This window comes from Falco biarmicus, unplaced genomic scaffold, assembly GCF_023638135.1.
Source record: "Falco biarmicus isolate bFalBia1 unplaced genomic scaffold, bFalBia1.pri scaffold_27, whole genome shotgun sequence".
Lineage (NCBI taxonomy): Eukaryota > Metazoa > Chordata > Aves > Falconiformes > Falconidae > Falco > Falco biarmicus.
In genome coordinates, this window is record NW_026611833.1 from 1,345,409 (window position 1) to 1,357,997 (window position 12,589).

The following is a 12,589-nucleotide window of genomic DNA, read 5'->3' on the forward strand; positions in this document are numbered from 1 at the left end:
GGGGTTTGCTTTTCGGAATGGTGTCTTTGCTTCCCAGGGCACAATGCAGTGTGAGGTGGTGCGGAAGAAACCCTGTAACTTGTTGCTTACTAGTAGCTGACTCAGTCCGTCTTTCCCTTGTCATGGAGGCCCAGAAGTAGAGTTCCCAGAAGTGCTTCTGAGGTTGCTCTGGGTGATAGATTCTAGTTTTTAATTTTGCATCCTTTCTGTCTAATAATAAACAAACAGTTCCTGTTGTGCCCTTAACACTATATCCACAGGACCCATCAGCACTCCCTTATCTTCCAAGCCTGAAACTGAATTTCAGCCCAGGCAGCTACCAAAGTCCCTACCAACTAAAACTGGGTAATCACGGGGGGGTTTAATACCATTCTGAAACATTTGACATTGCACAGGAACTGTAGGGTCTCCTGGTCTTGGCTGGGGAATGACCTGTAAAAAACCCAAGTTTTTGTGGCTGAGCATGCGTGCACTTGAAAAAGGACTAGAGAAGAAATACTTCCTCCTGGAAAGAGCACAGAGATGGATTGTGTTTACTCTGTATTGCCACCTTGTAAATAAATTCCTGCCTTTCTTCTAATGTTTGGAAGAAAACAAATACACCCAATTAAAAAATGCATTTTGCTCTCCATTCCCCCATTAAATGGTCAGACTGATTACAGAGGTGCTCTTGAAATGGCTGCTGCTCATAGCCATTTCCCAAAACTCATAGAATTCAGGTTTTGCAACCTGAATTTACTTGGCTGTGTTTTCAACAAAAGTCTTTTTTCTGTCTTTTTAAAATTATTATTTATTTTAGCTTTTCCTTCTAGGGATCACGTCTACAATAACAGAACGCTGCTAATACACTGAGGATCAGCTAAGGAAAGTGACTGTACATCAGCCACTTTGGTCGGCGAGAACACTGCCAGAGCGAACAGGCTTGATAAAGCTGTGAAGGCTCATTCCAGAAAGCAAAATGAAGGTTTTAGGAGCTGTACCATTATTAGCGATGAAGAAAAAGAAGGTATTTCAAAGGGCTGAATCTTCTCCCTAAAAAGTGGTACCAGATTCCTGTCCTGTTGTCATCAATATTTTCACTGCTAATCACAGTGAAGTGTGTCCCTCTCTCTGATTGAGGATTTCTTTCCCATCTCTCCGTTTTTCACAAACTCATTGGCAAGAGACAGTTTCTAAGAGGAAGAAGTGTGCTGCCAAGGTGTTCCATGAGTCACACCATCTAGGGTATACTGGACTGTGACATCACCCCAAAACCTTATGGTACTTATAATAAGGTTTCACCACGCTGAACTACCTAGCGGCATCACCGCAGCAGTAGAATAGGAGGATGGTTCCCAACTTATCTACACCAAAGGCGTGACCTGTCTTTTGATTTCTGGACCACGTTTCCATACCCTCAGTGCGCGTTTGTGTTCTTTTGTGGCAGTGCCAGCTCAGGCACATTTACTGGAAAGTAACTTACTGACCCTGTCATGGCAAGGCAGGTAACTAGATGGTGCCTACAGCCCCCCCCAGCCCCCCTCCCGCTATATTAACCCTTGCTGTTTGTTCCTTTGGCATCCATTTGCCCAGGGCTAACGATGGCACACAAGCAGGACTGCTCAACAAACTAGGAGGCGAATTGCGTCGGAGAACTGTTTTGGCCATAACTCCCTGACGAGATGCCCTTGCCCTGAACGACAAGCGCTTTCCCAGTTTGAGCCATTTGCTTTTAAAACCGACTCGCCCGAGCCGCCCCGCGAGCTCACAGCGCGGGCCCCGCCGGGGCGAGCGGGGAGCTGCTGCTGCCCGGTACGCCGGCACCCCCCGGGCTTCCCGGCAGCGGCCCGAGTGCTCTGCGGGGGGCGCAGCGCCGCCGCCACCCGCCGCGCCTCTCGCTGCCCCCGGCCCCGCTCGGCAGCGCCGCGGCCGGGCACCGCGCAGGAGCCGCCGGGCACCGCGGGGCAGGAAGTGACGTCACTCGCGCTGGACACGCGCCGGAGCAGACCCCGCCCCCGCCAGCAGAGCCCGCCGGCCGTTTAACCGCCGCGCTCGCCGCTGAGGGAGGCGCTGTCCGCCGCTGCCGCGCTGAGGAGCAGCCTGTGCGCTCGGCTTCCCGCCCTCTGGTGGTTCGCTCCGTAGACAGCCGTACCGGGCCGCTGCCCGGGGCCCCGACCCCCCGATCCCCCTGCCCCGGGGGCCCCCCCGATCCCCCGATCCCCCTGCCCCGGGGGCCCCCCCCGATCCCCCGTCCCTGCCCCGGCCCACCGGCTGCCTCCCGCCGTCCCTTCCCTGAGGCGGGACCGTGCCCGCGCCCCTGCCGCGGGATGAAGAGGTTTTTCGGGTTCTGGAGGAAGAAGAAGGGGCAGCCGGCAGCGTCCGGCAGCGCCGCCAAGCCCTTCCCCACCGGTGCCTACGAGCTCCGGCTGAAGGAGCTGGGCAAGCTGCACCGTGCGGCCGCCCGTGGCGACCTGGGTCAGGTGCGGCAGAGACTGAAGAAATGCGGCATCGACGAGCGGGACACGGCGGAGCGGTAAGCGGCGGGGGGCAGCAGCGCCGGGCGGTGCTGGGGCGGGGTGCGGGGGGGTTGCGGGCAGCGCCGGGACCCGCAGGTGCAGCTGCAGCCGCCGGCAGCTCAAGGGCGCTGGGAGCGAACGGCAGCATCGCTGCGGGGAGCCTCAGCCTGGGCGGGGAGCCAGGCCTGTGCTGCCAGGAGCCCTTGGAGTCGGCCGAGCATCCCCCGTCTTGCCCCGGCCCCCTCCGTGCCCTCGTTCCCGGGGGTGCTGCCTTGCCTGGGGGCGCAGGAGCGGCAGGGGGCCGGCAGCAGCCTGGCCGGGGGGGTTGCAGAAGGAGCCTCAGGGCCATTCTCCAGGCTCGCTTGGAAGGCAGAGTGCATGCACCTCCGAGGCCTCGGCGTGCGGTGTTAGTAGTTGAGCTGAGCAAGCTGCACTGCCTCAGCTGGAGTAAAAGAGGGTAAGCACTGCGTTTAGGAAAGGGTAAGTGTGCTGTGTATTGGTGCTGTGTGGACGGTTGCCTGATGTGCCTTTTGTGACTGTGATGTTGCAGCCAAAGCAACATCAGTCTGATCTTAGGTGGCAGTTACTTTGCTGTTTGCTCTGTGGCCTTGGTACAGCTAATTAGTGCCTTGGGTTGGAAAATCTGGGCAGTGCCATGCAGAGGGAGCTGCTGCTTCTGGCAGGTGGTGTGATGTGTGCTTTTGAGTCAAGCACAGCAAGTACTTGGCAGTTATATTTTAGGGAGAAGCCCTGGGCTGCAGCATAGCTCCTCATGATCCACCGTAAGCATAAGGGAATCAGCTGAAGTTTTTGGGTCTTGGATGTGTCGAGCTGTTAATGCCTTTTCTGAAAAGACTCTGAGTCAAAACATCCATGACATTCAGAGGAGATGCTGGTTTAATCGGAGTACTTCAGCATCCTGGGCTGTCTTTTTCTGAAGGCTGGACTTTTGCCAGCCAGCTAGCTTATTGCCCTGAAAACACCTGAAACTGTCTAGATTTGTAGGAAGGCGATGAAGAGTGCAGCCAGTCAGCACGTGGGCTGTGTGCCTGAGTGTTGCCAGCCAGTATTTGTTTATGCAGCTGCAGGTGGGGGATGCCATTTAAGGTGGCTTGAGTGCACTTTTGTGCATAATTCAGCTGCCAGAGTCAAGGTGCCCGATGGCATTTATGGAAATAGTTCGGAAAGTTTCTCTCTTTTTCTTCTTACTGCTTCCTGATTCAGTCAGCAGTCAGTCACCAGCTCTTAGCAGACCCTGGTATGAAATTTCGCTAGTTTTTGCGTTTCAAGTTCATCTTGTCTAGAAAGCTTCTTTTCCTCTGAAGGGTTTCCTTCTGTGTGCCAGGCAATTATCAGTGTTATAACAGGACAAATAAAGTCACAAACTGTAAAAAACCAAGCCGGGGGCGGGGGGGGAGAGGGAGGGAAGAAAGAAAAGGCAGCATACTATGATGAGCACGGTGGTGGTTTTGCCGTGATAATGCCCAGTGCTGAAAAGCGAGGCTGAGAGCAATTTGGTGGCCAGAGCCTGCCTACTTGCTGCAGCCACTTCCCTCTGTACCAGCCATGAGGGTTGCAAGGCCACCTGTGCCCTCTTAGTGCTTGTGGGTGTGATGTGTGTTGTGAGTGACCACCAGATGCAGTTGCGTTTCAGGGCTTCGTGTTGGAAGACTTGGTATCATTGGAAATAGAGGTGAAGAATAGGAAATAATGCAAAGTAACGGCAACAATGTGTGCATTGGTTGTATGAATATCTCAGGTTTGCTGCTCAGGATTTCCAAAAGCAAAATCCTGCACCAGGAGCATGGCAAGGATCACACCAACAGGTTCCTTCCATAAAGTGGGTCCTGTAGCCCATAAGACCTCCCGAAAGTACGCTTGATACAGCATCAGTTAGGAGCAGGCAGCTTTCAGAGGTGGTCTAGCAAAACCTTCAGCCTCACTGACAGAGACGGGCACAACTCTGTAGTTGGAAGCACTGTGGGCACAATGCCAGCTAGTCATGGATCCTGGGTCAGAGCCCATCGCTAAGGGAGATTGACCCTGTCAGCTGCCTGTCAGACTGAACTCCAGCGCTTTCATTGCTTGGCTTGTAGCTGCTGGGTTGTCGGCTCAAGGGCCATTCAAAGTGTGTACTGCCAGCCTGCTGTTTCCCAGTGGGGTTGTTTCGTGGCTGCTCAGGCATCAGCAGTTCTCTTCTACTCTGTAGGTGATCAGCGTAGCAGCAGCAGGAGCAGGAACAGAATCTGGGCAGTGTCCCCAGGGCTGGGTGGCAGAAGAACTTCAGTGTTACTGGAGGCCTCTTGCAGGGACAGGCAACCCTGAGCACTGGTGTTCTCTGCCAGCCTGTTCCCTGAAGTGGATCTTCTGTGGAGCACAGCAGGCCTCGCTCCAAGCAGAGCCGTCTCCTGTTGACAGACTGAGAGGCTTGGTTGAGGAGGACAGCAACAAGTCCAAGTTTTCTGAAGGCTTTTCTGTTTGCAGAACTGATAGTGACTACTTGACGTCTGTCATGCTTCCTAGTGGTTGGTAGTAGCAGCTTTCAGATGATTGTGGACTCCTTCATAACCAGTTCTGGTTAGCTTTCAGATAATCTCAGTCAGTCGTTTCTTCAGAGATGAAGAATCCCGCATGTTTCCATGGGAATTTCTCAAAAAGTGGTGGTAGTTGCTCTTGAGCTACTCCTCTGTCAGTGCTCCAGTCTGTTCCCTGTCTGTAGCAAGACATTACAAATTCTTTGAAGTTTTCTGTATTTCTCTCATCCTCATCTTTGTTGCAGTGGAGGAGGATGTCAGCTGCCCTGTAGCAAGTATCTGTGTTACAGATTACTGTGTTTCTGCATCACCTGCCACTGCATTTGTGTACCTCTCCCTTTCCATTCCCCCTTAGCCAGGGAGCTGTTGTGCTCCTGTCTCAGCAAGGTACCCAAACAATTGCAAGGCTAGTTGAGCTTTCCTAAATACAGAGAAGGACCTGCCTGCAGCGATGTGGTTCAGAACCAGTGCTGGTGTTCCCCTCAGTTCTTGAGGAACTGTGGGATTGTTACTGCATCGCCTTCAAGGGAGGAAGGTCCCAGCTGTTTTCTAGCTTGTCTTCTGCTCTGTTGGGACAGGTGTCCTGCAGAGCAGCAGGTGCTTTGCTTTTGCACAGAGTGAAGCTTGTGCTGATTTGTGCCTCTGATTTAGGGGGAAACACATGCAAGGACTTTCTGGGCAATTTCTTTCAGTATAAGTAGGCTGGTTAATTGACATCAGACCTAAGATGTTCTGTGGTTTGAAGGAGGGGTTTTTTGTTTGTTTTTTTTTCCTCTGGCAAGGCTTTAACTTGAAGAAAAGAGTTTCATTTTCTTATGCTGGTCATGTATTATGGAAACACAGTATTCCCTCCCTGGAGAGGACTTCCTCTGTAGTAGGCTTATTATGACTATCGTAGTTACACGTATCTGAAGGGTCGGGTATTACTTTCCTGTACTCAGGCTTACAGTGTTCTGCTGTCTGGTTTGCTGCATGTAATGGGGGGCACTTTGGTGCAAGTGAGTACTTGGTTTTGTTGCAGTAGTAAGCAAGCTAGAGAAAAAGCAGAAATCCTCGAAGTGCAGGGAAACGCTAATACTCTTTATATAAAGCCCATCTACATCTCTGAGACACTTCTGGCACGTGAATAATCCTAGAACTTAGAGGGTTGCTTGCCATAGTTCTCAGATTCCCAAGCTTTGGTCTTTTTTGCTGTGCCACAGGTGTAGTCCTGCTGGAGGCAGTGACCACCACCTGGGCACAGGAATCTGTGCAGATTAAGTTCTAGAGTGAAGGAAATGGCAGCTTACTAAGCAGATGCTGCGGAGGGGTTTTGCTGGCCAGTCTCGGGTGTTTGGTGCGCAACTGCTGTTACTGGTAACGGAATGAGAAATCTTTTCTTAAGCTTGCTTTGTGCAAAGTGAAACTTGTGGTCATAACAATTTACCACAGCCTGAAATTATTTCTCTAGTTGTCTGTTTGTGCTAATTTAATATGTTTAACTTTTAGGACACCTCTGCATCTCGCTTCTGCGAATGGCCATGTGAATGTTGTTACATATCTCATAGAAAACAAGTGTAAACTAAACCTTACTGACAGTGACAACAGATCACCACTGATGAAGGTATGTGGAATATGTTATGCTTGTCAACTGTGCATTAAATGAGAGGTGGCTGGAAGGATTCTTTACACAGCTCTGTGTAGAAGCATGCATGTTGTAATCAGCGTGGAATAGGCATATGTTAGCTCAGCTTTGAAGGTGCTCTTATTTTCCAGCATTGGGAAGCTGGGGCAATTGTAACAGAGTGCTGGCAGTTCTTCCTTTTTTGCGTGTTGTTCCCAGGCTGTACAGTGCCAGCAAGAAGAATGTGTAGCTATTCTGCTAGAGCACGGTGCCAACCCCCATCTGGCGGATGCTGACGGCAACACTGCCCTTCACCTTGCTGTCCGATCTCCTAATACAACCGTAGCGGGGCTGTTACTTGAGCATAATGCCAATATTGATGCTCGGAATAAGGTAAATTTTTGTATTTGTTGAAGAAGTTCTTTCAAAAAGTTGTACTAGTATTTCTCTTGTAGGGTTTTTTTTCTTTTATTTTTAAATGTATTTATCTGTCCTCTCAGGAGGGAAACACTCCGCTTATTCTTGCTATCTCTGAACGTCATGAAGATATAGCAGAGTTTCTTCTGCAGAGAGGAGCTGATGTGCATGCTCGAGATCACTGTGAAAGGTGAGTGGTTTGTCAAAACTCTGCATGGGTCTCTTTAGTATTCTTTAGGTTGGATTAATCAGAGGCATGAGAGTGAGCTCTGAAAAAACCCGGGGAGCCACATAGCAGCTATTTCTGTGTGACTTGTGAAAGCACATCTGCGCTTGGCTGTTGTCATACCTCAGTGGGTGCTTTCCTCGTTGAGGGTTACAAGAAGGCATTGTCTGTGGTGGCCCTTCTGGCAGGAAACATGCTGTTAGCTCAGCAGCACTGCCTCAATTTGAAAAAACATCTCCTGCATAGTGGCGTAGTTTGTACGTGAGTGTTGTCTATGTGGAAGCTTTGTCTGAAGATTGAACGTTTGCTTGTTTTGACTCCCTCTTGCATTTTATGGTTGCTCTTAATATTTAATGAAAACTGCTTTTTCTTTTGCTCATTCAGTAATGAGGAAAGTAGTTTTTGAGAGCAAACAGGAATAAAAATAATTACAGTGTCTGTGTCAAATGATCTACTTCATAACATATTTTTGGTGTTTCAGAACCCCACTTATGACTGCAGCATCTGGTGGACAGCTTAATTTAATAAAAGTTCTTCTTCGATATGGTGCTGATCTTTTCCATAAAGACAGTAACGGATGGACAGCTGAGGATTATGCTGTTACTCATGGATATTCTAGGTAAATTTTTGACTTTATTGTTAGAATAGGTTGTCAGTTGTCAGTGTGGCTTTTGAATGTTTTTGGTAATAGCAGCAAGGTTTAATGGTGTGTTGAAAGCTTCAGGACAGACAGTGCTCGGTGACGTCTTCTGATACGTATTGTTCCCTGTGTCTACTATTAATCTGGATGTTGAAGAAAATTTCCGCCCCGAATTGTCTGTTAGATGTCAAGTTTTGATGCTAAACTTGCACCTGCCCAATACAAACTCTAAAACATGTCTGCATCCTACAGTTACCCAGAGGTAGAATGTGGCAAACTGAAATGCATGTCAGTCCTCTCCTCAGACCAGCACCATTGTCCTTACTGACTTCCACTACAATGAGCAGGAACTACCAGCCTTTTCTTTCAGAGATCTAACATATCCCTTTTGTTAAAATCTTAAGCAGTTTCACCCCTCTTATGGATAGCTTTGTACCTGTGCGTATCCCTTCTCTAAGGTGGTTATGTGTGCTTAACAGCTAGGCTGAAAATACTGTGCCGAGCTGGAGCTAATAGCTTCATAGGTGTGGATATGCACCTCTAGAGTGAACGTGACTGTAGTGAATATTGAAGTAGGTAGTAGCCGTGCAGTAAGTTCTGTGTGTATTACTCTCAGTGAATGCATACAAGTATATGAATTCCTACGGCTATGAATACGTGTAGGGTGGATAAGTGGCTGTTAACTGTTCTATTAAACTGTATAAGCAAGTATGTGGTTGTTTTTACCAAATACGTTTCTTCTCTTTCCCTATATAGTCTTTGTACACAACTGGTGGCATACGCATTCTGGGGAGACAGAGACGAAGGTGGTGCACAAGGCGACACAGTACCTGGCATTCCTCACCGGGCCAGAGCTGCTGGCTTGACGTTGGGTGCACCTGCTGTGGACAGAGGAGGTAGGATCTTTAATCACGCAGGAGCTCACGAGGAAAATCACTGTGGCCTTTTCTTTAGGGGGTTTGTGTTGTCAGCGCTCGCTGTGTTCGCCGTTGACTTTAGGGGAGGCATCAGGTGGAGTAGCACAAGAAGCTTTGTGAATATGCTGACTTGTTGCTGGTTGGAGGTGCTTCTTGTCAGGGGTGAGGACAGCTGCGGTTTGTGTGCTACGGGCCCACGTACGGGGTTGTTGCGTTCTGCCTGCCAGATTGCCCATCTGTCTAGGTTTTCATACCGAGAGAGAAGGGGGACAGGGAAGGAACTAGGTGAGTGGTTTTGGGTTTGGGGTGTGTACTTGTACCTGTAGATGGCCATTCAGATTGTGAAAACAAATTGCAAAAGGTTCATCCTGAGTAGTTGTTCATCTTCCTGTGGTTGGGAAGCAACAGATGAGTTAGCAGGACTGTACATGTCTTGTTGATTTCCACTGAGTTTGTGCAGTGGTGTTTTAATATTAATAGTTTCACCTGCACTAAGCTGCTTTTAGTGAGTTGTCTTATTTCTCAGCATCAGTTACGGTTGTTTCTGTGTAGGTGCTGTAGAGACATACTTAGGAAAAATCGTCTTGGAAAAGTCACTTGGTTAGAAACAATAATGCAACTTCTGTGTGTACTGTATCTTCATGGACATAGTTTGATTCCAGTAAAAATAAATAACACTTCTACTTCCAGTAATTTTATGAAATAAACGTTAAAAAGTCCATATTAACTTGTGATCCAGAAAAAAAATTGAATTGCCTTGTTATCAAAAAATTAGCTCCTTCAGTGAGTTCATTTTAAATTAAAAAAACCAAACAAACAACTCCTTAATTTTTAAGATCCAGTCTATGCTTATGAGCTCATATAGCCCTAGAGGAATCTTAGAAAACTAATCTTTTAATATAGATCGAACTTCTTGTACTTTACATCTCAGGCCCTACAGTGGGAAGTTCTATCCTTTCTGGTTTTTTTAAGGGTGTTACATGAGAACTTTGTGGCAAATGGGCAGCAGACAGCGTTCAAACACAGTTTATTACTCCTTTTTTAAATATGTCGTGAAATATGAGCAAAACATGGGCTATTTTTCCGAGTTCACTTTTCCCAGATAGGGGAATTTAATTTAGAGCCAAACTTTGTTCCTTTGACTTAGGACTAGTTATTTTGATCTAGTCAGCGATGTGTAAAGTTTCTTGATAGACTGAAGGAAGATGCGGAGGTTTTTATATTTTATTTTATTTTTGGAAAGGGCTTGGTACAGGTAGTTTAATCAACAAAATGTTGCTTTTACCCAAACAGCACTCTGTGGCTGCCTCCTGTGCACATAGATAATTGCTGTGGTACCGCATTGTGATGACTGACAGGCCCGGGTTATTTTAAAATATGTGGCTTGAAGAATAATACTGTTGTGTGATTCCAAAATTGATATGCCCTCAGGGAAATAGGGGTTCTTGAACCAAGTGATTTGCTCGGTTCCTTGAAGACAGTAATACTACTAGCATAAGTCCACAATGTTATGGGAAATCCTCACTTGAAGAGGCATAGTAAGTGTGAAGAGCATATTTATGTGGGTTAAGGACTTGGGAAGAGAAAGTGTGCTGTGTTCTCAAACTGTTCATAGTAGGGCTTGTTTTTCTTGAGTAGTACGAATCTTTTTCTCCTTGTGCTCAGTCTCCTGGAAAATGACCCCGGCCTGTTGAGTGAGAGGGATTAGTAGCATGCAGGGAACACTTGGTGGCATTGATTCTGCGGTCTCTTGCTTGCACCCACAAAGCGCAGGTCCTGCATCCTGAGTCCCTTTGACAGGCTGCAGTAAAAGCTTTGAAGCCCCTGTTAGAGGAGAAGCTAGACTGATCTTGAGACAACGGAGGAATACCCACTTTGAATTCTTTGTTTTAATCTTGCTCTTCATTCCTATTTTTCTGGGATCTTCAATGTAGTCCTTCCTCCTTTTGCTACTTTTGCACTTGTTGAACATTGTTCAAAATACTCGCCTCTAGTGAGCAAGTCGGTATATTTAAGAAGTTGGCTCATGCTTATTTGAGTGTATACTTTTTGTCAGAACACGAACGTTTTTGTTGATTACAGACAGACTTGCAAAAACCTCCAAATGAATGGCTTCCACCTCTAGCATATCGAATGACAGACTTTTCAGATTTGAAGTTGAAATTTCTTTGGCAAAAAGTAATTATGCATTTTTTCTAAAAGCGAGGGTTCAGATTTCTAGTATGTCTTCAGTGGCAGCTTTTTTTAGCTGCTGCACTGCGTATTGGTGTATTGTTCCTACAGAAACCATTGGTTTTTCGTCATAGAGCTCTTGGAAAAGAAACGAGTGCTTCAGTGTGCTTTATATCTGCTGTATCACCTTTTAAGAAAATTGAGAAATGGAGAAGGAATGAGAAACAATCTTGAGGTCCTTTTTTTCACTCTTACGTGTGTGTTTTTGATAGGAGTCCTCTTGCCACGTCCATTCCATGTATTTGTGGTAACATCAATATAAGCAGGACTCCCTGTTGCTCTGAGGCAAATGTTACGGCCTTGTCACACAGACGTTTGGTGTTGGGTAGCTGCAATAACAGAACCACACCATTCTTACTAAGTAGGATGGGTAGAGCAGGCAGATGGTGATTTGTATTCTAAAGCTTCTGTTCCACAACATAGACACGCGTACACACACAAGCACACATGCATGACACTCACAGCAGTCAGTGCACCCGTTCTGGTCCAGTTGTGGCCTGCCCTATAGCCCTGGGGGAACAGGGTATTCACTCTGACTGCTTGTCATGCCTGCGTTCTGGCTGGTGGCGTAGCTTCTCTCTGTGAACAGTTCAGCATGGTCAAATCAATATATGCAGGGCTTTTACCTCAAACTGAGGTAGGAGGGGGCTGTGTCTGCATCAGGCGCCATCTGACACAACTGGCTAGCATATCTCCAAAGTTTGTTGGCACCTACAGATTTTTGGGATGCTTAGACGGAGGGATTTTAAGTGTGCTGTATGTATAAAACACTCTACAAATACGAAGGAATTGCATTGGTAGTCAGTGCTGGGCAAGGACTAGTCAAGCTGAGAGAAATGCAAAGTTGGCAGGACAGTAAACTGCTACGAATCTGTTTCGGTGTTTCAAAATATTGGAATATAGGTATTCTACAATGGAGCAAGTAAATGAAGTTACACTGTTTGACACTGTCCCTTAAGAGTAGAGTTCTGTAGGTTGTGATAGGTTTGGCTTCTACTTCTTGTAACTGTAGAGTAGGCTGATGGTCACAGTACATTCTCCCATTGCTACAGCTTTGTTAATGTACTGGTTAGGTTTTCTGAATTTCTGGGAATTCACATTTATTCTGGTGTCCTTGTTTGGTCTGTCCTTGACATGGCTTTCCCTAAATGGATATAGGAATGCCACAATCTCCTAGCCAGACATCAAGAACAGGAAAACCAAAGAAAGGTATTCTATACAGTAGCATTTCAACTGTGAAACATGTTGCGTGATGTACAAATACTAACACACCTGTGATGTTTATTATCTTGGAGGTCTCTATTCTGATGGTTTTGGTTTTATAAATTAGGTTTGAGAGCAGGCTTGGGGTGCTTTTTGTTGGCATGTTTTGCACAGGTCCTTTATTACTGAATTGAGTGATTGCTTTGTGTCATTAGTGATAGTAAATAATATTATTTAAAAAAAAAGCTCTTCTGTTACTCCAAAATGAAAATGGACTTCAATTAAAGTAGAAACAAGTGATCCCTAGATACTACTTTTCTAG

At 47.1% G+C, this 12,589-nt stretch overlaps 1 pseudogene; it reads left to right on the forward strand.

The window, feature by feature from the left end:
* LOC130143374 (ankyrin repeat domain-containing protein 26-like) overlaps positions 1-12,589 on the forward strand; it is a 279,082-nt pseudogene that overhangs the window by 237,318 nt on the left and 29,175 nt on the right.